Here is a 26734-nt window from a genome sequence, read left to right on the forward strand (position 1 = left end):
AATTGCCATTATTCTACTCAGCAATGCTTCACACTGCAGAATAAATATTAATGAAATAATTATGATGGGTAATAATTCCAGAGGGGCATCAGGGAAGAAATTGCCTTGCACAAATGCTGCTGCCACCTCCTTCCTCAGGTACCAAATTAAGGGAGAACTTTGAGAAAAATATTAAAATGAGCCTTTCAATTGGCGTGTCAATAGTCCAAGTACTCTTTCTGCATTATGAATCACAGGAATTGCAGAAGGTGTATCATTTTAAGAAAATAACAGTCGGTTTTTAGTATTAATTTAGTTCCCATTCAGTCTCGATGTAGCTCAATTCAGAGATCCCAGTATGTAATAGATTACACTATCTTAATGGCTTAACCCATTACACTATTTAATATTAGACATCTTAATACATAACTTGGAAGATGATTAGTGAGGTCTTCTACAGAGAAGGTTTAATAAATCTTCTTCTTAGGCAGTTCCTCGGAACCAAGGATGATTTGCTTCCACATTAAAAATGAGTTCTCAGGTGACTGATGAGTCCAATGCGGGACCTACAGTTTCTATCACAGGTGGGGCAAACGGTGGTTGAAGGGGCGGGTGGGTGGGGTGCTTGGGTCGACGTGTGCTCCTTGCACTTGGCTTCCGCTTGCTCCCGGCAAAGAGACTCGAGGTGTTCGGTGCCTTCCCGGATGCTTCTCTTCCACTTTGTGCGGTCTTGGGCCAGGGATTCCCAGGTGTTGGTGGGGATGTTGCACTTTTTCAAGGAGGCTTTGAGGGTGTCCTTTAAGTGTTTCCTCTGCCCACCTCAGGCTCTCTTGCCATGTTGGAGCTCTGAGTAGAGCGCTTGTTTTTGGAAGTCTCATATCGGGCATGCGGACGATGTGACCCGTCCATTGGAGCTGATCAAGCGTGGTCAAAGCTTCGATGCTGGGGATGTTGGCCTGAACGAGAACACTGATGTTGTATGCCTATCCTGCCAATGGATTTGCAGAATCTTACGGAGGCAGCATTGGTGGTTCCTCTCCAGTGCTTTGAGGTGCTTGCTGTACATGCTCCATGTCTCTGTTGTCTCTGGGTATCACTGCTGCCCTGTAGACTATGAGCTTGGTGCCGGGTTTGAGGACCTGATCTTCAAACACTCTTTTCCTCAAGCGACCGAAGGCTGCACTGGCACACTGAAGGCGGTGTTGGACTTTGTCATCGACGTCTGCCCTTGTTGACAGTAGGCTCCCGAGGTATGGAAAGTGGTCCACATTGTCCAAGGCCTTGTCGTGGATTTTGATAATCGGGGGGCAGTACTGTGTGGCGGGGGCAGATTGGTAGAGGACCTTTGTCTTACGGATGTTTAGTGTAAGGCCAATGCTCTTGTACGCTTCGGTGAAGGTGTTAACGTTCATGGCCGAGGCCGGGACCCAAGACGAGCCCAGCAGCAAGGTCAAGACCCAGGAGTGGCGCAGCGTGGACCAGCAGCGGGGTCGGGGCCCAGGGAAGGTGCGGCGTGGGCCAACAGTGAGGTCAGGAGGACCACAATGCATCCTACGAAACCCAGGCGGAGAGGACCTGCGGGAAGGAGGGAGGAGGACAGTAGCAGTATGTTTGTGTGTGTGTGCTAGGCCATTGTAGCAGAGCCTGGTCTCCAATCGTCTTGGATCCCCTTGCCATTGGACCAAGACCTTGCTCTGTCAAGCCCGTGTGGTAGCTGGTGTGCAACGGCCACCCCACGTTAAAAGAATTCACGCACAGGCAACTTCCACCCTTTAAAATGAAGTTCGGGACCTGGAATGTCAGGACCCTCATGGACAACCCCAACAGCAACAGACCGGAACGCCGTACTGCTATTGACATCGCCGCCTAACTGAGACCCGGCGGGCAGGGGAAGGCCAGCTCAAGGAGCAAGACGTTGGCTACACCTTCTGGAAAGGCAAACCTGAAGAAGAATGCCGCCTCCATGGGGTAGGCTTCGCCATAAAAAATGAACTAGTTGGGCGTCTCAGACTCCCCTAGCGGTATAAACGAGCGCCTCATGACTCTTCGGCTCACCCTAGCCCGGAACCAGTGCGCTACGGTCATCAGTGCGTACGCCCCAACATTGGAAACCACAGACGAGACCAAAGAGGAAGTCTACTCCAGCCTCAAACAATCCCTGTCCCAAGTCCCAACGGGCGACAAGCTGATCCTCCTTGGCAACTTTAATGCCAGAGTTGGAAAGGACACAGACCTCTGGGGAGTTGTGGTCAGCAGAGAGGGGGTAGGGAATAAATCTTACTCTTTTTCTAAACGAATGCATGTGAGTAAACTTTACATATTTGCTATAAAAGGAACTCTTGAATTCAGTATTATGAAAACATCACTTCAAGTGTAAAAGGTTGGATGCATGGCAGCAGCAACAGCAGGTATCATGATTGTGTCACTTTCATTAAATCCTTGGGCTCCAGATTGTGCCAGAAGTTGGTGGTAGCTCTATTAATTAAAAATGTCTGCAGCTACATCGGCCCATTTATCATTGAATGGTCCACACAGGGTGGGTAGGTGGGAAGGAGGGGTAATCATTTCTAATTGGACATTCAATCTACCGTGAGGAGTAGAAATTGCAATAGTGTCAAACAGACTTGCTGCTGTGGATGCCTGTGTTCGAGGATACTGGTATATCGCTCATACTTTGCCAGTTAGGAGTGCTATAACAAACACACAACAACAATTATCACGCCTCCTGAAAAATAAGATTCTCGCCAGGAAATGTGACCGGAATACTTTTTTTGCGAGACTTAGTGAGGTGGTATCTAGTTTGCTAACCTTTAAAATCTGTCTGTTGCGACAATCCAAATAGAACTCCATATACCAGCAAGAAACAAAGCACAGCAACTGCTTGCAGCAAGTTTCTAAACTAACTGGAAGCAATTAAAAATGTTATGGTAAGCAACTACAATACTTATTCATCTATTTATCAAAAATATGTTACAATACTAAAATCAATAATGAACCTTTAAAAGCTACAGGAAAGCCTTTAGAAAGAATGAGGTATGTCGGCACCGTAGTGAATGATTTGATAATGCTGAAATTAATTTTTCTAGAGATACATCCATTGTCATCTTTTTCTTAAATTTTTGATGAATTTTGTGTTTGTTGACATGACAGATGTCAGTCCTTTGCAGCAGAGCAGTTTTCCATTTTTTGTATCTGTTGTTGGCATCAGACAGACTTTCATCCCAGAGGTGGAAGGTCTAATGATAATTTAATTACATGAAGGAATGTTAAGTATCTAGCTACTGAGAGACTAGTTATTGGTTCAGGTCAGGACAGCAGAAGCGCACTTTGTTCTTCTAGAATCTTACAGCACAGAAGGAGGTCATTGGACCCATCATGTCTTTGCAAGAGCTATCTAATTAGTCCCACTTTCCTGCTCTTTCCCATAGCCTTGCAAAATTTTCCTTTTCAAGTATATATCCAATTCCCTTTTGAAAGTCACTATTGAATTTGCTTTCAGGAAGTGCATTCCAGATCAGAACATATCGCTCCATTTATATAAAAAATAAATTCTCATCTCCCCTCTTTGAATAATGCCACAGGATCATTTATGTTCATCTGAAAAGACAGACATCTCATCCAAAGGAACGACTGGTTGTTTGATTTGTGTTTATAAATGTATAAAAGTTCTTAAGAGTGAATCAGCTGTAAATAAGTTAGAATGGATAAAGCATAGAAGAGAGTAAACCCAGTCTTCCTGAATGTGTCTGTTTGTAAGCACCTTTCTAACTAATACAAAAGCAATGCTGTAACCTGTTGTGTATGTACCTTTAAGAGAAGAACTGATTTTATACTGCAGTACCGGCAGTGACCACACCTGTATAAAAAGCCCTAGCAGGCTTCTGTACTTCAGTCTTGAATTACACTCTGTTCAGTAAATACCTGTTTTATTGATCTCCTGCAGTCTGAGTATTATTGATCCTCGGACACTACACTGGCGACGGGCAGGTTTGAACTCACCTGCAGTACTGCATCACCTCACGGGGATCTTTTCCCTGAAGAGAAGCTTCTTGGAGGTCGAAGTCAGAACGGCGGGCGTCGACCGCGGGCAACCGCCCAGGGATCCATCGGAGAGTTGCAGGGGAGGCTGTGGAGAGCTGGGCCTGGCTCCCCAGTCAAGGTGTTCCAGCAAGTCGTGCTGGTAGCAGGTAGTGCGCTGACCCTTCCGGACTGCGGCGGGCTCGGGCTCGATCGAGCGGCTCTGCAAAGGGGCCGTGCAGCGTCGTCGGGAGGAAGAGAGAGAGAGTGGAGCGCACAGGGCGCGGTTGGTGCTCAAGAACAGGGCAGCGTGGAGAGGATAGAACGCGGGGAAGGAAAAGTGAGACGCGCCGAAGCCGCAGGTCGCCGCCATTACCCTGTAGAACGCTAGGAGCAGCGTGGCAGCAAGGGGAAGAAGGAAAAGCGCGGGAAGCGCCATTTTATTCCATTGGGGAAGAAGGAAAAGCGAGGAAGGCGCCATTTTATTACATTGGGGAAGAAGAAAAAGCACGGGAGGCGCCATTTTAAATCACCCAAGATGCCGAAGAGTGGCAGTATCACTGCTTTCGACAACGAGGTAGAAGACTGGACCACGTATGTGGAAAGAATTGAAGTGTACTGCAATGCCAATGAGGTGGCCAATGGAAAGAAGGCGTCGGTATTATTAAATTTGATGGGCGCGAGAACGTACAGCCTATTGCGGAATTTAATTACCCCAGCTAAACCAATGGAGAAAAGTTTTGAAGTGATTGTTAATATCTTACAGGAACACCTAAACCCTACACTGCTGCTGATAGCAGAAAGATTCAAGTTCCATAAAAGAAACCAGCACAAAGATGAGAACAATGCTGACTATCTTACGGAACTACGCAAGTTATCGAAGCACTGCCAGTTCGGAGCAGGACTGGCAGACACCTTACGGGATAAGTTTGTCTGCGGGCTCCAGAGTGAAGGAACCCAGAAACGACTACTTTCAGAAAAGGACCTGACGCTAGAACAGGCTTTCAGCATGGCAGTATCCTACGAAGCAGCAGCACGGGGAGCTGCGGAAATACAACAGAAACCACAAGAATACAGCGCTAACGAAATGGCGTATGGAGCAGAAAAGTGCTATCGCTGCGGCAGAACAACCCATGATCAGAAGGACTGCTGGTTTAAGGACAAAGTATGCAGGCAATGCGGGAAAATGGGACATATAGCAAGAGTCTGCAGGTCGGGAAAGAAAACCAACACTACAAGAACTACTAAGGAAAAGTACAAGAAAGTAAAAAAAAATGACAGACAGTAGTTCGGAAGATCAGGAGGATCAATAATACTCAGACTGCAGGAGAACAATAAAACAGGTATTTACTGAACAGAGAGTAATTCAAGACTGAAGTACAGAAGCCTGCTAGGGCTTTTTATACAGGTGTGGTCACTGCCGGTACTGCAGTATAAAATCAGTTCTTCTCTTAAAGGTACATACACAACATAACCGACTGACCTACCTGGCAAAAACAGAGTAATATCTAACCTAGCTTCACTCCCAAAAGCATCCTGTAAAAAGTGCTGAAAACTGATTGCTTATACATAAGTGCACATAGAGCATTACCGCACTCTCTCCCTCTCCTCCCCTCTCACCGAGTATTCTTTGTAATCTTGTGAACATGATGACCATTAGGGAGGGCCCTTAAAACAAAGAATAGAATACTGTTTGGTTTGCTCAACGCAAAACAGAAATTAATCTAATTCATCCAATTTTATTGACATTGAGTCTGCATACAGAAACAGCACCTGTTGCCTCCTAATAGCATCACTGATTGTAGCATTCAGTAAGAATTTTTATCTTATTATTAGTAGGTAAAATAATTGAATCAGATAGCAAGTGGCCTGTAATCCCTCGTAGACTGATGCAATCTAAAAATCTCATTCAATTTCAAAAGTGTTACTGTGTGAGTTCTCAAAAGTGTCGACTATCAACTTGTGTCTAGTTGTAAATGTTATATTGTAGAATAGGGAGCTTAGCCATTATGCTCAGGACAGGCGATGTTTGATGAAGATAGAGCCTGTGCTGTCTAAAATCCAATTTTCTCCCCCCTTTTTATATAACTATATTATAAGACCATCCAATTACACCAGTGTGAATTTTTCCATGTCCTACACCAATTATGCATATTGTATCATGTGAGTAACAGTACTGATTTAGTAATCTGTTGGCATTGTCCTGCTCATGTTCACTTGGAACAGAGTTAAGAGAACCCAACTTCGGTGCCGTTTCCTGCTCTCGCCCTGAACTAGACAATTTAATTCACTTTGCCTCCAATTTCCACCCTTCCCTCACCTTCACATGGTCCATCTCCGACTCTTCCCTTCCCTTCCTCGACTTCTCCGTCTCCATCTCTGGGGATAGGTTATTGACAACATTCACTACAAGCCCACTAACTCCCACAGCTACCTCGACTACACTTCCTCCCACCCCGCCTCCTGTAAGGACTCTATTCCATTCTCCCAGTTTCTCCGTCTCCACCGCATCTGCTCCGACGATGCTACCTTCCACACCAGTGCTTCCGACATGTCTTCCTTTTTCCTCATCCGAGGGTTCCCCTCTACCGTGGTTGACACGGCCCTCGACCGTGTCCGTTCTATCTCCCACACTTCTGCTCTCACCCCTGCCCCTCCCTCCCGGAACCACGATAGGGTTACCCTTGTCCTCACCTTTCACCCCACCAGCCTTCACATTCAACGGATCATCCTCCGCCACCTCCAACGTGATCCCACCACCAAACGCATCTTCCCCTCCCCTTTCAGCATTCCGTAGGGACCGCTCCCTCCGAGACACCCTAGTCCACTCCTCTATCACCCCCAGCACCCCTTCCCCTTCGCCCGGCACCTTCCCGTTCAAGCGCAGGAGATGCAACACTTGCCCTTATACTTCCCACCCCCCTTCCCACTGTCCAGGGCCCCAAACATCCCTTCCAGGTGAAACAGCGATTTACTTGTACTTTTTGCAATTTAGTATATTGTATTCGCTGCTCACGATGTGGTCTCCTCTACATTGGGGAGACCAAACGCAGATTGGGTGACCGCTTTGCGGAACACCTCCGTTCAGTCCGTAATGGTGACCCCGAGCTTCTGGTCGCCTGTCATTTCAATTCACCGCTCCATTCCCACTCAGACCTCACCGTCCGCAGCCTCTTGCATTGTTCCATGGAAGCTCAGCGTATGCTCAAGGAACAGCACCTCATCTTCCGATTAGGCACTTTACAGCCTTCCGGACTCAATATCGAGTTCAACAATTTCAGATCATAACCTCGGCCCCTATTATATTTTTTATCCACACTTTTGGTTTGTGCCTCTTCCTTTTTCTTCTCTCCCACATGGCAGCTGTCTTTCATTCATTCTGCCACCGCATTTCACACTTCATCTAGAGCCATCTTTACCTGTCCTATTACCATCTCCTCTCGCCTTGAATATCTCTTAATGTCTCTTCACCTCTCACAGAACTTTCCTTTTGTTCTTTCATCCCCAGCCCCCAAACTTGCTTTTTAATCTGTTTCATTTCCTGCTTTTTTTCTCAGTTCTGAAGAAGGGTCTCGACCTGAAGTGTTAACTCTGTTTCTCTCTCCACGGATGTTGCCTGGCCTGCTGAGTTTTTCCAGCGTTTTCTGTTGTTATTTCTCATTTTACATTGACTTGTTTCTGTGCTGTAGATTCTATCAGCCCAAATGGTCTATTCCAGTGTTTATACGCCACACAAGCTTCCTCCCACTCTAATTACCTCTTCCCAGCCTGTCCCCATATCCCTCTATACCCTCCTCCTTCTTAATGTGGAAGCAAGCCATCCTCGGTTCCGAGGGACTACCTGAGAGAAGAGATATGCAGGGCATACAACAGGTGGCTGATGCGATAACCCCCATTAATGCGCTACTGCCCCAGACGAATTTCTGCTGCGCTTTTTACTCACTTATATATTAACCACGTATTTCTCCTTCCACTTCCTTTCCACTAGTTGGTGGTCTATAATATACCTTTAATAGTGTGAACGATCCCTTCCTCTCCTGTATCTCAAACCATATGGATTCTGTTCTGTTCCTATCTCTTTGTTAGTTATGTCCTTTCTTGCTCCTGCCATTGGAGGTCATTTTAACTTTGAGCCATGGTGTAAAATGGGCGCTATCAAATGAGCCACTGATTATAAACCATGCCCGATTTTTGTTTCCAGTGAAGTCAATAGAAGAGAAAAATTGGGTGGGGCATATAATCGCCAGCAAATTTTACACTATCACCGAAAGTTAAAATGACCCCCATTAAGTTATTTCTGATTAAAACAGCTACCACGTCTTCTTTCCCAGACATTTCTAAATAGATTATACCCTTTAATATTTAACTGCTATCCTGTCCTGTCTGTAGCCATATTTCCTTTATCTCCAGTACATCTATTTCCTCACTTCAATTACTGCCTCCAATTCCCCCATTTAAAAAAAAATGTATTCATTCATGGGATGTGGGCGTTGCTGCCAAGGCCAACATTTATTGCCCATCCCTATATGCTCTTGAGAAGGTGCTGGTGAGCCGTTGTAGTCCGTGTGGTGATACTTCTTTGTAGCAGTTTGGTACAATGACTTGCTAGGCCATGTCGGCTACAGCGAGGCGAGCACAGCCTCGGGAGCAATCCTTGTGGGCCAGGAGGAGCAAGAAAGCTTCCTCCCGGCTCCCCAAGCTCACCCACCAGCAACCCACCCATTCCTGGGGTCAGGGATTGGACCCCCACCACCCCGCTGGGGATGGCCCCCCATGGGGTTGGGGATCAGACCCCCCCCCCACCCAAGGCTTGGAACCACCACCCCCACCCTCCGCCCTTGGGCCCAGCACCTACCTGTTGCTGCAGCCTCCTGTCCAGCCAGCGTTCCTTGCCCGACTGGAAGCCAGCCTGTCAATCAGGCTGACTTCCGGGCGGGGAACCCACACATGACACGTTTCAGCGTGCCAGAAAACCTGGGCCCTCTCCGGGCAGGTCGGAAACAGGAAAATCCAGCCTAATATCTTGTTTATAGGAACCATCATACAGCCCTGTTGCAATGATGACAGGCCCATCTGCTGCAAAGAAAGGTTAGGTAATTGCATCACGCCACTCCCAGTTCATACCAGATGCAGCACTAGGAGCATACTGGGGACGAGGGCTCGGGTCTCTGGCACTAGCAACACTTAAAGGACTGTTAGTCACCCTTAAAGCTATTCTGTTACTCGGGAAGTATAAAGCTATCCTACTACTAAGGAGGTAGGAATGCTGCAGTCACTCAAAGGATGCAACCTGCAATGGTTAGAATCATAGAATGGTTACAGCAACCATTTCAGCTCATCGAGCCTGTGCCAGCTCTCTGCAAGAGCATTTCAGCTAGTCCCACTCCCCCGCCCTTTTCCCGTAGCCCTGCAAATTTCTTTCCTTCAGCTACTTGTCCAACTCCCTTTTCAAAGCCATGATTGAATTTGCCTCCACTACCCTTTCCGGCAGTGCATTCCAGACACTCGCTGCGTAAAAAAGTTCTTTCTTACGTCGCCTTTGGTTCTTTTGCCAATCACCTTAAATCTGTGTCCTCTGGTTCTTGACCCTTCTGCCAATGGGAACAGTTTCTCTCTATCTACTCCGTCCAGACCCCTCATGATTTTGAACACCTCTATCAAATCTCCTCTCAATCTTCTCTGCTCCAAGGGGAACAACCCCAGCTTCTCCAGTTTATCAACGTAACTGAAGTCCCTCATTCCTGGAATCATTCTCGTAAATCTTTTCTGCACCCACTCTGAGGCCTTCACATCTTTCCTAAAGTGTGATGCCCAGAATTGGACATAATACTCCAGTTGGTGCCGAACCAGAGTTTTATAAAGGTTCATCATTTCCACACCTCTATTTATGAAGCCCAGGATCCTGTAAGCCTTTTTAACTGCTTTTTCAACCTGCCCTTCAAAGATTTGTGCACACATACCCCCAGGTTTCTCTGTTCATACACCCTCTTCAGGATTGTACCATTTAGTTTAGATGTCTTCTCCTCATTCTTTCTACCAAAATATATCACTTCAAACTTTTCTGCGTTACATTTCATCTGCCACGTGTTCTGCCCATTTCACCAGCCTGTCTGTCTTCCTGAAGTCCACCACTCTTCTCCTCACTGTTCACCACACTTCTAAGTTCTGAGCCATCCGCAAACTCTGAAATTGTGCCCTGTACGCCCATGTCCAAGTCATTAATATATATCGAGAAAAGCAGTGGTCCTAGAACGAACCCCTGGGGAACACCACTGTATACCTTCCTCCAGTCCAAAAAAACAACCATTCACCACTACTCTCTGTTTCCTATCACCTAGCCAATTCCGGTTTGAGGATGGAGCTTTGAAAGTCCTGTTCCTATTTGAAGTGAAGGGTCATCATCCTGTAAAAAGCAGTGTCAGAGCAGAGGATGTTATAAGGGTGAATGCAGTATCACGTGAACTGATCCTGGATGCATGAGAAAGACATTTGCCAAGCTCTGAAAGGTTGCCAAGATAATGTGGTTCCAATATCACCTTGTAATACATCCCAATAGCACTTTACTGTAAGCTTAGTGCAACATCATAGAGGAAACATACCCAGCATCTTGGAAATGTTCAGCTACTTTCCATATGTTTCTTTAGGACACATTGGCCCAGAACTTGGTGTCGGGGGCTTGCCGCGCGTGCAAGCCCCCGATCTGCACTCACCCTGCGCGCTGACATCTGAAGCCCAGGCCTGCTTGCATTTCCTGTCACAGGCCCGGTTCAGATGTCGGCGCGCTGTGCTTACCTGATCCAGCGGCGTAGTTAGTGCAATGTGCCGGCTGGGATCAGGTGAGCACTGTGCAGCCAATCAGGGGAGGGGAAGGTTCATTCATGAGTTTCAGAGTAAGAACTGTCAAACTCATGAAAACTACGGGGGCCCAAAACACTATTTAAACTTTAAATAAAAATTTAAAAAACATCCCAATCATTAAATTAAGTATAAATAAGTTAAAAAAAATAATTTAAACAAAAATTTTTTTTTTTTTGAAAAACATAAATTTTTAATAAAAAGGGTCTAAAACTAAACTTACCTTATTGTAGATTCTTTAAAATAATAAACCTGTGGGAAAAAAAATTCTAAATTACACTAAAACACCACTTACCTGTAAAAATAAATACTTACGTGTGCTTTTTACAAGCGTAAAGACCGGAGGCCTTTACACATGCGCAAATCCCCCAAAACAGAGGAAATCCAAGACGCACGCGCTGCCCCCTACAGCGCACGCGCTAGCCTCTTCACCTCTTGGGTTAGAGGAGAGGAAATGCCGGTTTTCAGTGCATGCGCTGTGCATGCTGAAAACCGGCATTTCCTCCGGCCAGACGCATGAGTACCCCTTCCGTACTCACGCGTTTGGGGAGGAATTTCTGGCCCATTGTATTGCTGCCATATGCACAAAAATCTTGGAAGCTAGTAACACCAAGCACATTGCCAACATAAACTACCCACATGCTGTATGTTCATGGACTCTCAAAAGGTGGATGGTAGCCTCGGCACATTGGTGACACTATCACTGCTCACGATCACTGCTCTTCCTAATTTTACTTCATGTCTCTTATGCATCTAATAACAGACATGAGCAGAGATCAACAAGGGGCCTTCCAAACCTGCACTCTATTTGGGAAGAGAGCCTTTCAAATTCTGGGCCTGGAGGCAAAACACACTGAACACAACTGCACCAGAAATTGTTAGATTTGTTAAATTTGGGTTAAATTTGCATTTTGGTCTGTACCTGCCTTGCCTTATTGTAATTTTAATTTATAATGTTTCTGCAACAAGAGAATCAGCTTCTGAGGGGATACATTCTATGGTCGGTCATGCAGCATTTTGTCTTAATATTAAGCCAACAGGCATGAATCTAGGCTGGCGGCCTGAAGTGTTGATTCGCTACCCCGAGAGAGACATAACCACATCAAAGCTGCTTATTTATGCAAATTTCGGTAGCTCTGAAACAATGTGAAGACTTCAGGGGTCAGTCAGTAGTAAGCTAGGCTATCAACACAAAGACTGTGGCCTAGAAATTCAGTTTGGGCCCGCCAGCTGGTTTGCGCCCAAAAGTTAGCGCTGAGCGCAGAGCCAGTTGCGCCCGTCAGATATTCGTTTTTTGCGCCCCAAGTTGGAACTGGGCGCTATTCCAGGGTGTGCCCGCCCCCGCTTGGGGCGCTGAAACTGAATTTCAGCGCTGTAGGCGCCGCTGCGCCACCCGATGCGGTGCGGCAGGCTGCGGTACTGCAGGCCTCCTCCTTCTCTTAAGGTGGAGGTGCCTGCAACGGGGAGATCGCCGCTGGATTGTGCCGGCAAATGAGCCCGGCACCACGGAGAAGTGCCGGGCTCGCGGAAAGCAGCCGGCAATGCCGCGGGGTGGGGGGGGGGGGGGGGTGGTGGTGGAGGAGGCCGGGGAAGGAGGTGCGGGCAGGCAGCCGCCGAAAAAGCGGCCGGCCGCACCTCCACCTTTATGCGCCCCACTAAGGCTGCAGTAAGGCCCTGGTCTCCGGATGTAAGTAGCGGCCGCCACGGAGGAGGCGGCGGCAACTGAATATGGGATTCGGGCCGGCATCGGGTCGGAACCGGGGCACTGCGCACACCGATGACGTCATCGGTGCCGGCGCAGCGCTACCGGCTACCGCCGCCATTACCGCAGCGCTGAATATCAGCGCGAACTCCTCTATTGGCACAAAAGCCCTCTTTGGGCGAAAACTGGGCGCAAAGCCAACCGAATTTCTAGGCCTGTGTCCATTCCACGTTGATAGCCGGCCAAAAAGCAAAATACTGCAGATGCAGAAAATCTGAAAAAAAAAACGAAAATACTGGAGACATACATTCAGCAGCTCAAGCGGCACCCATCAAGAAAGCACAAGTCAGTGGGCGTTTCAGCTACAAATCCTTTCTCAGCATTTTCTCAAGCGCCGCTGCCTGATCTGCTGAGCATTTCCAGTGTTTCCTCTTTCTGTTTCTGATAGTCGGCCATTCTGAATTAATTAAACAATAAAAGACGTGGTTTTCCCACAGTTCTAAGGGTGGACCCAATTTGGCACCCTTGGCGTTTCAGTTGGGGAAGTCTAGCCCCAGCCTCACAGTCTTAAGGGGCTGGCTTTCTCTCTCTCTCTCTCTCTCTCTCTATCTATTTCAGAGACTCTGGAATAGTAAATAAATTCAACCAGCTTGTAACAGACAGCCATACAGATTTAAAATAGCTGGCTTGAAAGTGGGCCTACACCTTGAGTGTCAGTAAAGTTGTGTCTTTCTTATTTTTTATGAAACAAGACGCATAAGGAAATGGCTGGCATCACTGTGAAATCTGCATTCTGTTCATTCGTGGATTTTATGTCAAGTAAATCCGTTTGTTTGTTTACAGTTGTGTCTGCTCCTGAAAGAGTGCTTTTCCATCCATCTTCTGTAGTCAGAAGAAGGCACATGGTGGCCTGTGTGATATTGCAGTAGACAATATATGAAGCTAGGGAACTATATTATGATCCTCAGGTCATGCTACTTTTTAACTAAGTATCAGACAATAAAATGGGTACAATCCAGATTGCAGGGGTCGTACAGTCCGCTTATGGGAGTAACCTGAACTCCGAACAATATCTAGTGCAAAACCTGAAAATTTGTAACATTGGTGGCAGCTTTGGTCGTGATCTCAATTGTCCTCATAGAACAAAGGTATTTTAAGAGGTTTAAAACTGAACTGAACAATAACATACACTGATATTTAAAAATGTCAAAGATCAAAACATGTAGACAGTGCAGAAGAAAGAGCAAAAAAGAGTGTTCAACTAAAAGATTGAGGCCTAGAAATTCAGTCGCGCCACTTCTGGGGCGCTAAAGTCGGGCGGGCGCGCCGGAAAGTGTAGGCCACTTCGCCGAAATTCAGTAGATTTGGCCAAGGAGTTTGGGCGAGCGCTGAAACTGGCGTTGCACTCCTATCTTTAGGCGCTAAGCCGGCGGTGCAGACTGATAACGCCGAGGCCGGGCGCAGCGCAGGTGCGGTCATGTTTTGATTGACAGACACCCTGACGCCGGCCAGCTCTTAAAGGGGGAAGGGTCGACTTTGTCTGCTGCCACGCCCTGGATAGTGGAGCCCTGCAGCTAGGCCTGAACACTGCTGGTGGACCCAAATAGCGCCTGAAGCCATGCAGAAGGCCCGTGAACGAGCGCAGCGCTTCTCAAAGCATGCTTTGAGGGTGCTGCTTAAGGCTTTTGAAAAGAGAAGAGAGATCTTGTGCCCGGACAGTGGCAAGAAGGCTCCCAGGAGGCAGTACAGGAGAGCCTGGAGGGAAATCGCCCACAGGGTGTCATCCACCAGCGATGTCCCCAGGAGTGCGGACCAATGCCGCAAGAAGTACAACGACCTCACTCGGATGGTCAGGGTGAGTACCCTTTCCAGTGTCCTCCTCATCCTTGCATGTGCACCTCACATTATGGGCAAAGGGACCTCAAAGGCCGAATGGCCAGCCCTCCTCCCGCAGCTATGGCACTGGCATGATCATCAATTGCACTTTCTGCACTTTACACACTGGCCAAGCTATTCGACCATGGGAGGCAGTGCACACAACAACAGGGCACCACACTGGCCATGCTAATCGACCATGGGAGGCAGTGCAGACAACAACAGGGCAACACACTGTACTTAGAGGCCGTCCTTTCTCTTGCAGGCCAAGCTGGCCAAGAATATGAAGAGCCGGAATGTCACCGGGGGAGGCCGTGGCCAGTTCCAGGAGCTCAGTGACCTGGAGGAGTGCGTGGCTCGACTCATGCGTGGCCGGGTGGTTGGCCCCATTGCTATTGGAGATGCCGACCCTGTGCGGGGCCCCAATGGTAAGGACATGACCGTTTGGACCTCTCTCGTTCCCCTTGCGCTTCAGATCTACATCCTTTGCCACTGTCCGACCAATGCACATAATGCCACCACTCATGCCTCCCTCGCTGACGCCCTGTCCTCACTCTAAAGCTACTCTTGTGCCTTCCTGCTTTCAGCTGGTGAGGAGGAGGTCCATGAAGCTGAGAGTGCCAGTCCCTCGGAAGAGGAGGACGACAAGGACCAAGAGGAAGGCGGCACATCGGGGGAACCCTCATCCGTGCCAGGGGATGGCAATGGAGGGGACACGTCTTGCCTGGAGGAGAGCCAGGGGGAAGTGTTGCAGGGGGGTGCAGCTCCTGGGCCCAGTGGCGTCCAGGCAGGCGGGAAGGGTCGGGCAGCACGGCTGCCTTCTCCCCAGAGGGGGGAAGTGTTGCAGGGAAGGGCAGTTGCTGGGCCCAGTGGCGTTCAGGCACGCGGGAAGGGTCGGGCAGCTCGGCGGCCTTCTCCCCAGATGGAGAGTCCGCCCTCCAGTCCGGAGACGGTCCTCGCCCAGGAGGTGCGCCTCCTTGATGAAATGTCCGCGGCCTCCGAGCGGTGCCACAACGAGTTCATGGGGGTTGTGGGACAGTTGCCTCAGGCCATTGAGTCCCTGGCTCATAGTGTGGCCGCTTTCGGGGACTCACAGGCCAGGGGTGTCGAGCAACTCGCGGCAGCACAGGCCAGGGGTGTCGACCAACTCGCAGCAGCACAAGACGCGAGTCGCGAGTTCATGAGTGGTGCCGTGCAGACACTGGCTGATCTGATGCGGGCACAGAACAGGGCAGTTCGGGCACTCACTTCTGCCACACTCGCTGTGTCACGGAAGCATCGACAGGGCACCCGCCGCCCTGCTGCAGCACAGCGGTCTGGCCTCCACCAGATTGCTGCGCTTGCTGCAGTGCCAGCCCGGCTGAGTGCCAATGTCTCTGGTGACCAGCGAGCGCCTGGCATCAGCCAGCTTGCCCCCATTGCTGCAGCCGCCACTGCCACTCCCCCAGCCAAGGTGCGACGAGCTGCTGCAGAGACTGATGCTGCCCAGCCACAGCTGCAGCACTCAGCAGCCGGACCCTCCAGGGCCGGACCTCGTCTAGGCCGACCCCCAAGGGCATCTGCCGTTACGCATTGCGGCCCTCAGGAGCCTTCCCCCAGCCTTCCAACACCCACAGGGCCCAGGTTGAGGCGGAGCAACAGGTCGGGCAGGGGCCGGAGAAGCCTGCACAAGGACTCGCCCTCTCGGCACACCAAGTAGAGGGTGTCGGCAACTTTTTTTTATATGGGGGTGTTTGTGTTCTGGAGTGGGGGGGCTTATTTTGGAAAGGCCGAAGATGAAGGCCAATTGGATTGACAAGTTTTGTTATTCCTCCCCAGGTTGTGGGAGTGAGATATGTTTTTCACTGTTTTTTGGGGGTCTTGTCTGTTTTTCTGTTTCATGTGGGAAGGGCCCTGAGTTTGTTAAATAAAGCTTTTTATTTATTCAGCTTGCCCAGGTGTCATGTTTCAAGTGGTTGTTGCGTTAACCGGCTGAGGGCTTGCGGAGCGGCTGCATTCAGGTGCGTTCATTGCCACAAGCCATTCCCTGACAGGGGGCCTAGAAGTGTCGTTCAATAAGCCGCCGGCGGACGGCCCTTGGACCTTGTGGCTCCCTTCTGGGCTGGTACTCCTCCTCCTCCTCCTCCTCATGGTCCTCCTGCTCGTCCTCCTGAGGTGGTGGCCCAACGTGAGGTGGCAGTGCCTGAGTCCTGCGGATAGCAAGGTTGTGCAGCATGCAGCAAACGACGACGAACTGGGAGACTCTATCCGGCGAATACTGTAGAGATCCGCCGGATCGATCCAGGCAGCGGAACCGTTGCTTCAGGACGCCAATCGTTTGCTCTATGATGTTCCTTGTGGCTTGATGGCTTTCGTTGTATGCCTCCTCCGCAGGGGTCCTGGGCGCGCGGAGCGGGGTCCTGAGCCATGTGCACAAAGGGTAGCCCTTGTCCCCAATAAGCCATCCCCTTGGTGGAGGCTGTGCCTCGAACATGTCAGCCACAGTAGTCTGGCGCAGGATAAATGCATCGTGGCTGCTTCCTGGAAAGCGGGCATTGACAGCTAGGATGCGCTGCCTGTGGTCACACACCAGCTGTACATTGAGGGAATGGTAGCCCTTCCGGTTGCGGTAATCCTCGGCATTGTTGATAGGTGCCCGCATAGCCACATGCGTGCAGTCAATGGCGCCCTGCACCATGGGGAAGTCGGCGATCCTGGCAAATCCGACTGCACGCTGCTCCTGCCTCTCTAGGGTCATGGGGAAGGAGATGAATTGGTGTCTCCTTGCGAAAAGGGCATCGGTGACCTGCCGGATGCAGCGATGCACGGCGAACTGGGAGATGTTCGCTATGTCCCCAGCAGCGGCTTGGAAGGAGCCGCTTGCATAAAAGTTCAGAGCCACCGTGACCTTCACTTCCACCGACAGAGACGTCCTGCACATCAGCTGTGGACGCAGATCTCTGTGAAGCAGCTGGCAGATCTCTGCAACCACCTCCCTTCTGAAGCGCAGCCTCTTAACACAATGCGCGGCAGTCATGGTGAGATAGGACACCTGCTGCCGGTATTCCCTGAGTGGGTAAGGCCTACGTTGCCGACGCCTGATGGCCCCTCTGCGTCTAGGCATGGCTGGCCCTCTCACACAGCGTCTGCGAGCCCTTCGCACATAATGCTGGAACTGAGGGTTGGAACCCCATGCAGCCCCCATAATAAACTTGCAAACAGTGAAATCACAAAGAGTCAAATTTCCAAGCTCTGGCCAGAAGCCAAAAATACCTCTCCTATGTTGTCCCAAATCAGTAAGGTCTGTTCCTTGGTCTCTGTCCAGAAATCCAAAGCACTAAAGTCATTGCAGCAAAATGGCTGGCCTTTATAGTTCAGTGTAAGTGCCCTTTAATTAGCGCTCCCCGAGGCCCGCAGGGCCTCTGCTGCGTTCCACTTCACAGTTCTTAACAGCGCCACGCCCACATTGGGCGGGCGCCACTGAATTTCCGGTTTGGGGCGCACAAACAGCGTTGCACGACGAAATGACGTCATAAGCTGCGCGCGCAGCTGAGCGGGCGCAAACACTTTGCGCCGGCGCTAAATGTCAACTGAAGTTGGGCGTTGGCGCAGACCGGCCTGCGCCCGGGCGCTAAGTGCCTAGCGCTGGAAATCTACCCCTCTTATGGCGTTAACGGCTGGCGAACGCAACTGAATTTCTAGGCCAGAGAGTTTCAGTTAGAGAATCAACAAGATGAATTCAAGGCCAATAAGAATGAGAAACTGCACCAGCATAAAGTCAAGGAGAAGGAGTGTCATCACACTCTCTTGAACTGGCAGAGAAACGCATATCAACAGCGAGTCTGTTAGGTGAGGCTGCGGAACCATTTGCCCATAATTTTGTTAAAGATAATTATTCCAAAATATTTTTGGGTATTGAGTTGCTAGCTTGCCACCACGAGTGGGATGAAGATGTACATGTGCGTTGTCTCAACATCACTCGGTGGTAAAGAATTTTCTCATGTTGATCCAGTCAACAATCATAGAATCATAGGTTACAGCACAGAAGGCAGCCATTCAGCCTGTCAAGCCCGTGCCGGCTCTCTGCAAGAGCACTTCAGCTAGTCCCTCTCCCCTGCCCTTTCCCTGTAGCCCTGCGAAATGTTTTTCCTTCAGATACTTATCCAACTCCCTTTTGAAAGCAATGACTGAGTCTGCCTCCACCACCCTTTCAGGCAGTGCATTCCAGATCCTAACCACTCGCTGAGTAAAAAAAAGTTTTTCCTCATGTCGCCTTTGGTTCTTCTGCCAATCACCTTAAATCTGTGTCCAATGGGAACAGTTTCTCTCTCTTTACTCTGTCCAGACCCCTCATGGCTATCAAATCTCCTCTCAATCTTCTCAGCTCTAAGGAGAACAAACCCAGCTTCTCCAGTCTATCCACGTAACTGAGGACCCTCATCCCTGGAATCACTCTCGTGAATCTTTTCTGCACCCTTGCAAAGGCCTTCACATCCTTCCTAAAGTGCGGTGCCCAGAATTGGACACAGTACTCCAGTTGAGGCCGAACCAGTGTTTTATACTGGTTCATCATAATTTCCACGCTTTTGTACTCTATACCTCTATTCATGAAGCCCAGGATCCCATAAGCTTTTTTAACTGCTTTCTCAACCTGCCCTGCCACCGTCAACGATTTGAGCACATATATCCCCAGGTCTCTCTGTTCATGCACCATCTTTAGGATTGTACCCTTTAGTTTATTATTTCCTCCCCTCGTTCTTTCTACCAAAATGTATCAATTCGCACTTTTCTGCGTTAAAATTTTATCTGCCAATGTGTCCGCCCATTCCACCAGCCTGTCTATATCCTCTTGAAGTCTATCACTCTCCTCCTCACTGTTCACTATACTTCCAAGTTTTGTGTCATCTGCAAATTTTGAAATTGTGCTCTGTACACCCACATCCAAGTCATTAATATATATCAAGAAAAGCAGTGGTCCGAGAACCGACCCCTGGGGAACACTACTGTATACCGTCTTCCAGTCCGAAAAACAACCATTCACCACTACTCTCTGTTTCCTGTCACTTAGCCAATTTCATATCCATGCTGCCACTGTCCCTTTTATTCCTTGGGCTTCAATTGCTGGCAAGCCTATTATGTGGCACTTGTCGAACGCCTTTTGGAAATCTATGTACACCATGTCAACCGCATTGCCCTCATCAACCCTCTCTGTGACCTCATCAAAAAACTCGATCAAGTTGGTTAAACACGATTTGACTTTCCTTAATTATTCCACACTTGTCCAAATCACTGTTAATTTTGTCCCTGATTAATGTTTCTAAAAGCTTCCCCACTACAGAGGTTAAACATACATAGAAGATATGAGCAGGAGTAGGCCATTTGGCCCCTCGAGCCTGCTCTGCCATTCAATGAGATCATGGCTGATCATCCAAACTCAGTACCCTGTTCCTGCCTTCTCTCCATGTCCCTTGATCCCTTTAGCCTTAAGAAATATATCCAACTCCTTCTTGAATATATTTAATGAATTGGCATCTACTGCCTGCTTTGGCAGATAATTCCACAGGTTCACCACTCTCTGAGTGAAGAAATTCCTCCTCATATCTGTCCTAAATGGCTTACCCCTTATCCTTAGACTGTGACCCCTGGTTCTGGACTCCCCGACCATCGGGAACATCCTTCCAGCATCTAGTCTGTCTAGTCCTGTTAGAATTTTATAAGTTTCAATGAGATCCCCTCTCATTCTTCTAAACTCTAGCGAATATAAGCCTAATCGACCCAATCTCTCCTCATACGTCATTTCTGCCATCCCAGGTATCAGTCTGGTGAATCTTTGCTGCACTTCCTCCATGGCAAGAACATCCTTCCTCAGATAAGGCAACCAAAACTGCACACAATACTCAAGGTGTGGTCTCACCAAGGCCCTTTACAACTGCAGCAAGACATCCTTGTTCCTGAACTCGAACCCTCTCGCTATGAAGGCCAACATACCATTTGCCTTCTTAACCACCTGCTGCACCTGCATGCTTACCTTCAGCAACTGGTGCACAAGGACACCCAGGTCTCGTTGCACTTCCCCTTTTCACAATCTATCGGGGGCAAGGTATTGACTTGGATAGAGAACTGGTTGGTGGACAGAAAGCAAAGAGTTGGAATAAACGGGTCATTTTCCGAGTGGCAGGCAGTGACTAGTGGGGTACCGCAAGGATCGGTCCTAGGACCCCAGCTGTTCACAATATATATTGATGATCTGGACGAGGGAATTGGATGTAATATCTCCAAATTTGCAGTCGGCACAAAGCTGGGTGGGAGGGTAAGCTGTGAGGAGGATGTCATGAAACTTCAGTACGATTTGGACAGGTTGGGTGATTGGGCAGAAACATGGCAAATGCACTATAATGTGGATAAATGTGAGGTTATCCACTTTGGTGGCAAAAACAGGAAGGCAGATTATTATTTGAATGGCAATAGATTGGGAGAAGGGGAAGTGCAAAGAGACCTGGGTGTTCTTGTGCACCAGTCGCTGAAGGTAAGCATGCAGTGCAGCAGGCGGTTAAGAAGGCAAATGGTATGTTGGCCTTCGTAGCAAGAGGGTTCGAGTTCAGGAACAAGGATGTCTTGCTACTGTTGTACAGGGCCTTGGTGAGACCGCACCTTGAGTATTGTGTGCAGTTTTGGTCGCCTTACCTGAGGAAGGACGTTCTTGCCATGGAAGGAGTGCAACGAAGATTCACCAGGCTGATACCTGGGATGGCAGGAATGACGTATGAGGAGAGATTGTGTCGATTGGGCTTATACTCACTGGAGTTTAGAAGATTGAGAGGGGATCACATTGAAACCCATAAAATTCTGTCAGGCCTGGGCAGACTAGATGCAGGAAGGATGTTTCTGATGGCTGCGGAGTCCAGAACCAGGGATCATAGTCTAAGGATAAGGGGTAAGCCATTTAGAACTGAAATGAGGAGGAATTTCTTCACCCAGAGAGTGGTGAACCTGTGGAATTCTCTGCCACAGAAGGCAGTGGAGGCCAGTTCATTAAATATATTCAAGAAAGAGTTGGATATACTTCTTAAGGCTAAAGGGATCAAGGGATATGGGGAGAAGGCAGGGACAGGGTACTGAATTTGGATGATCAGCCATGATCTCATTGAATGGCGGAGCAGGCTCGAGGGGCCGAATGGCCTACTCCTGCTCCTGTCTTCTATGTTTCTATGATAATCTGCCTTCCTGTTTTTGCCAACAAAGTGGATAACCTCGCATTTATCCACATTGGGCAGATGCATGGCAGATGCAGTATAATCACCCAACCTGTCCAAATCATACTGGAGTTTCGCTGCATCCTCCTCACAGCACACACGCCCACCCAGCTTTGTGTCATCTGCAAACTTGGAGATATTACATCTAGTTCCCTTGTCTGGATCATTAATATATATTGTGAATAGCTGGGGTCCTAGCACCGATCCCTGCAGTACCCCACTAGTCACTGCCTGCCACTCGGAAAAAGACCCATTTATTCCAACTCTTTGATTCCTGTCTGTTAACCAGTTCTCTATCCAAGTCAGTACCTTACCCCCAATCCCATGTGCTTTAACTTTGCACGCTAATCTCTTATACGGGACTTTATCGAAAGCCTTCTGAAAGTCCAAATACACCTGGTTCTCCCTTATCTATTGTACCAGTCATATCCTCAAAAAATTCCAGTAGATTAGTCAAGCATAATTTACCTTTTGTAAATCCATGCTGACTTTGTCCGATCCTGTCGCTGTTTTCCAAGTGCACTGCTATTACATCTTTTATAATGGACTCCAGCATTTTCCCCACTACCGATGTCAGGCTTACCAGTCTATAATTCCCCGTTTTCTCTCTACCACCTTTTTTAAATAGTGGGGTTACATTAGCTACCCTCCAATCCATGGGCACTGTTCCAGAGTCTATAGAATTTTGGAAGATGACCAGCAATGCATCTACTATTTCTAGGACCACTTCCTTAAGCACCCTAGGATGTAGATTATCAGGCCCTGGGGATTTATCGGCCTTCAATCCCGTCAATTTCCCTAACACCATTTCTCTACAAATACTGATTTCATTCAGTTCCTGCTTCTCATTAGACCCTATGTTCCCCGACATCTCTGGGAGGTTATTTGTGTCCTCCTTTGTGAAGACAGAACCAAAGTATGTATTTAATTGGTCTGCCATTTCTTTGTTCCCCATTATAAATTCCCCTGATTCTGACTGCAAGGGACCTACGCTTGACTTCACCAATCTTTTTCTCTTCACATATCTATAGAAGCTTTTTCAGTCAGTTTTTATGTTCCCTGCAAGCTTCCTATCTTTGCTGAACACCTTATATCCAGGAATATTTAATACCCAATCCTGCCCTTATTTGAGCCAGGTCTCCGTTATTGCCGCAACATCATATTCCCATGTGGCTATTTGCACCTGTAGCTCACCAACCTTGTTTGCTATGCTTTGTGTGTTCACATACATACACTGTAAATCTATCTTAGACCATCCTCTGTTCAAGAACATCATATGAACTATGATGTTGTAAAATGTGCTGTTCTTGATGCCTTAACATCTGAACCCCATAGCCAAAAGTTTAAGAAATTAGGGATCATTTATTAATACATTGAAAATTTGGTTATTGAAATAGAAGATATTTGGAAACTTTATTTAAAGTGTGACAGATTCCACAAGTTTTTAATCACCTAATATTAAGGGATTGATTTTTGGAAATGGTTCCAAATGAGTTAAGAGTGGTTATTTGACCAGGAATGTGAAGCTTTCAAGCAGTTAAGATGAATGCACCAATCATTTTGTGGTCTTTGCAAGCACCACTGAACCATCGTATGGGTGGGAGATCAGATGTCTTGCGCTGTCCCATGGATCAACTGCTCAGTGACCCAGCTATTCAGACCACATGCAGTGAGTCTGGGTTAGTGTTGTCAAACAGAACAAAGAGTGAGGACAGAGAAATGAAGGCCTAGAAATTAACCTCGAGCCATTTTCGGTGAGAAGGAACAAACGGTGGTTCTAGAAGAGGAGCAGAATCCCAGTGCCTGGATGCCAACATGGATGTTGTCAATGAGCCCCTGTACCTTGGAAATCCATCAGCTGTTGCTATTTAGTGGGAAAGAATATGAAAATGTTGGCCCTGATCAACAGTGCATCACTCACCTGTTTAATACATCTGTGAGCAGCAAATTGATTGACACTGCAGATGTTCCCAATGCTGGTCCAGAAGGAGGCAAAGAATTTAAAGTTGAGGGCAATGGTGATCTTGACTCCCACTGGCAATACCGTTTCTATGATGGAAGTTGACTGCATGTCTCCTTGCAGCAGATGGCACAGCTCTGCAATCACCTCCTTGCCCGTTATGAGTTTGCAAAATACATTGTTCTCTGTCAATGCCGGGTGACTGTACTTAAGCTCTGGATATGATTGGTGGCATAATAGTCAATGTGGGTAGTATGGCTCTGTTGCAATCTGATCTCCCTGGTATGGCTTCTCTATTCTTCCTTGTCCTCTTGTGTGATATCCTGTGACGTGGAGCACTAAAAGACATGGAATGATGAGGGGGGAAAAAAAGCATACCTTTAAGCGATCCCTTCTCGACTGGCTGGCCTTTGCTGGCTTTCAATGATCGCTTTAAGCAGGACAAGAATACAGTAAGATTTTCGACTGCCTTTAAGGTGATTGGCAAACGAACCAAAGGCGACATGAGGAAAAACTTTTTTACGCAGCGAGTGGTTAGGATCTGGAATGCACTGCTTGAAAGGGCGGTGAAGGCAGATTCAATCGTGACTTTCAAAAGGGAACTGGACAAGTACCTGAAGGAAAAAAATTTGCAGGGCTATGGGGAAAGGGCAGGGGAGTGGGACTATCTGAAGTGCTCTTGCAGAGAGCAGGCACGGGCTTAATGGGCTGAATGGTTACAGCACAGAAGGAGGCCATTCTATGATCTAATTTGAATACATTTGGCTGCTCAATAAAGTGTGAGAGAGAGCACCACCGGCAGATAACCAGGCCAGGAAGCTTGCACACAGTGCAAAGCAGGCGGCAAGCCAGCAAGTTCCACAAACCACGATTTCCTGACTCCGCTTGCTGAGCAGCTGCCAACAAAGGCACTTTCACCGGCAAGGATTTCTACTCCCAAAGCTGGGATGGTGGAACTGAGTCCAAGTGGCCCTGAAATGGAAAAGTAGTAACAGTAATCAGCTGCAGGAACTGGCACACAGAACGTGCAATGGTGAACTTTCACTGTGTCTATGACCAGCTGAGCTATGATGACTGACTCTCTTACTGCATGCAGGCTATTCTCATTACTTCAGTATTGGCCACTCTGTTACCCAGCTGACTGACTCTGTTTGTTATAACAATGAATCATAGAATCGTAGAAAGTTACATAAGAACATAAGAAATAGGAGCAGGAGTAGGCCAATCGGCAATCGGCCCCTCGAGCCTGCTCCGCCATTCAATAAGATCATGGCTGATCTGATCCTAACCTCAAATCTACTATCACTCTCCATCCCACCCGAACCCATGTGATCTCCCGGGAGAGGCGAAAAACCAGATTTTAAAAAACCCAATGGCCAATTTGGGAGAAAAAATCTGGGAAATTCCTCTCCGACCCATCTAGGCGATCGAAACTCGTCCAGGAGATCACTCTGTCCCTATATTTTCTACAGTACTTACCTTCTGTAAAGGCGATCTCCACCCCAGCCAGGAACAGGAATAAAACCATCTCCTGAAATCTAACACAGAATTAGAACACAAGAAGTAGGAGCAGAGCCAGGCTACACGGCCCCTGGGCCCGCTCCACTACCCACAGGGCCATGACCATTCCGAACCTAGATTCATGTCCAATTTCCTGCCCGCTCCCCGTAACCCTTAATTCCCTTTACTTCTAGGAAACTATCTATTTCTGTTTTAAATTTATTTAATGATGTAGCTTCCACAGCTTTCTGGGGCAGCAAATTCCACAAACCTACCACCCTCTGAGTGAAGAAGTTTCTCCTCATCTCAGTTTTGAAAGAGCAGCCCCTTATTCTAAGATTATGCCCTCTAGTTCTAGTTTCACCCATCATTGGGAACATCCTCACTGCATCCACCCGATCAAGCCCCTTCACAATCTTATATGTTTCAATAAGATCGCCTCTCATTCTTCTGAACTCCAATGAGTAGAGTCCCAATCTACTCAACCTCTCATCATATGTCCACCCCCTCATCCCCGGAATTAACCGAGTGAACCTTCTTTGTACTGACTCGAGAGCAAGTATGTCTTTTGTTAAGTGTGGACACCAAAACTGTATGCAGTATTCCAGGTGCGGTCTCACCAATACCTTGTATAACTGCAGCAATACCTCCCTGTTTTTATATTCTATCCCCCTAGCAATAAAAGCCAACATTCCATTGGCCTTCTTGATCACTTGCTGCACCTGCATACTAACTTTTTGAGTTTCGTGCACCAGGACCCCCAGATCCCTTTGTACTACAGTACTTTCCAGTTTCTTGCCATTAAGATAATAACTTGCTCTATGATTTTTCCTGCCAAAGTGCATAACCTCACACTTTCCAGTATTGTATTCCATCTGCCAAATCTCTGCCCACTTACTTAGCCTGTCTATGTCCTTTTGCAAGTTTTTTTATGTCCTCCTCACTCACTACTTTCCCTTCCATCTTTGTATCACCTGCAAACTTTGATATGTTACACTCGGTCCCCTCCTCCAAATCGTTAATATAGATTATAAAGAGTTGGGGACCCAGCACTGACCCCTGCGGAACACCACTAGTTACTGATTGCCAGTCTGAGAATGAACCATTTATCCCAACTCTCTGCTTTCTGTTAGAGAGCCAATCCTCCACCCACGCCAGAATATTACCCCCAATCCCGTGATTTTTTATCTTGAGCAATGATCTTTCGTGTGGCACCTTGGCAAATGTCTTTTGGAAGTCTAAATACACTACGTCCACTGGTTCCCCTTTATCCACCCTGTATGTTACTTCCTCAAAGAACTCAAGCAAATTTGTCAAACATGACTTCCCCTTCATGAAACCATGCTGAGTTTGTCCTATTAAATTATGTTTATCCAAATGTCCCATTACTGTCTCCTTAATAATGGACTCTTAACATTTTACCAACCACAGATGTTAGGCTAACAGATCTGTAGTTTCCAGCCTTCTGCCTACTACCCTTTTTAAACAAGGGTGTTACATTAGCAGTTTTCCAATCTGCCGGGACCTTTGCTGAGTCCAGGGAGTTTTGGAAAATTATTACCAATGCATCCACAATCCCTACCGCCACTTTCCTCAAGACCCTAGGATGTAAGC

The 26734-nt window shown here is 47.9% G+C and overlaps 1 protein-coding gene across 5 annotated transcripts in view; it reads right to left on the bottom strand.

Moving 5' to 3' along the window:
* The window catches only part of znf804b (zinc finger protein 804B), a 1078762-nt gene that overhangs the window by 483158 nt on the left and 568870 nt on the right, over window positions 1-26734 (bottom strand). The window contains exon 1 of one of the 5 annotated variants that reach the window (XM_085987929.1): window positions 23582-24163. The exons of the other annotated variants lie outside the window; for them this stretch is intronic. The gene's annotated coding sequence lies outside the window, so the exon portion shown is untranslated. Of the gene's footprint in view, window positions 1-23581; window positions 24164-26734 lie in introns of those variants that run through there. 5 annotated transcript variants of the gene reach the window in all.

The sequence above is a fragment of the Somniosus microcephalus genome, chromosome 5 (assembly GCF_052327205.1).
Source record: "Somniosus microcephalus isolate GS21.2 chromosome 5, FLI_Smic_1.0, whole genome shotgun sequence".
NCBI lineage: Eukaryota > Metazoa > Chordata > Chondrichthyes > Squaliformes > Somniosidae > Somniosus > Somniosus microcephalus.